The following is a 919-nucleotide window of genomic DNA, read 5'->3' as shown; positions in this document are numbered from 1 at the left end:
TAAGTCATTAAAAATAAGCATATATGCTCATTTTTTAGTAAAGTTAATCATAACTATTTTTTCTTCTATTTATTTTTGAATTGTAATAAGTCATTAAAAATAAGCATATATGCTCATATTTTAGTACAGTTAATCACAACTATTTTCTTTTCTTTTTATTTCTGAGTTGTAGTAAGTCATTAAAAATAAGCATCTATGCTCCTTTTTTAGTACAGTTAATCACAACTATTTTTTGCTTCAATTCATTTCTGAGTAGTTTTCTATATAGTTTTTTTTCCTTTCAGCTATATTTATTTTTTTCTTTTTATTTCTCAGTTGTTAAAAGTCATTAAAAATAAAAAAGAGGCGCAATGCTTGTTAATTTGCTTCAAGCCTTTCGGAATAGTGTCAACTGCACTGCACATAGCTCTGTGCAGTCTACCGTATTCCTCAAGGCTTGAAGCTAACCAACATGCAGGAGCATTGGGCCTCTTCGTCATCGTCTCTGCACTCAGGGCTTATAAATAGCTGCGAGTGCCTCTCGCTTGGCAAGGTGGGACTAAAAAAACAGCTGTAGGAAGAATCAACAAAAAAACATCTGCAGAAAATAAAAAAGTAGTTAGATGGGTCCATTGGTACCGGTTGGTGGCATCAACCGATACCAATGCCGCTCTTTGGTCCCGGTTGGTGGAATCAACCGGGACGAATGCCGCTCTTCAGTCCCGGTTGGAGCCGCCAACCGGGACCAAAGGTCTTTGTTTCCCGCCCTTTGGGCTGCTGAAAAGAGGCTTTTGGTTCCGGTTGGTGGCGTCAACCGGGACTAAAGGGTGCATTGGTCCCGGTTGGTCCCACGAAGCGGGACCAAAACTTTTGCTATATATACAGCACTTAGCGCGACTTCGATCTCTCCTGCTCCACTCCCGTCGCCGCGCGTCTCTGC

The sequence above is a fragment of the Triticum dicoccoides genome, chromosome 5B (assembly GCF_002162155.2).
Source record: "Triticum dicoccoides isolate Atlit2015 ecotype Zavitan chromosome 5B, WEW_v2.0, whole genome shotgun sequence".
Lineage (NCBI taxonomy): Eukaryota > Viridiplantae > Streptophyta > Magnoliopsida > Poales > Poaceae > Triticum > Triticum dicoccoides.
Note: the sequence above shows the minus strand (reverse complement) of the source record.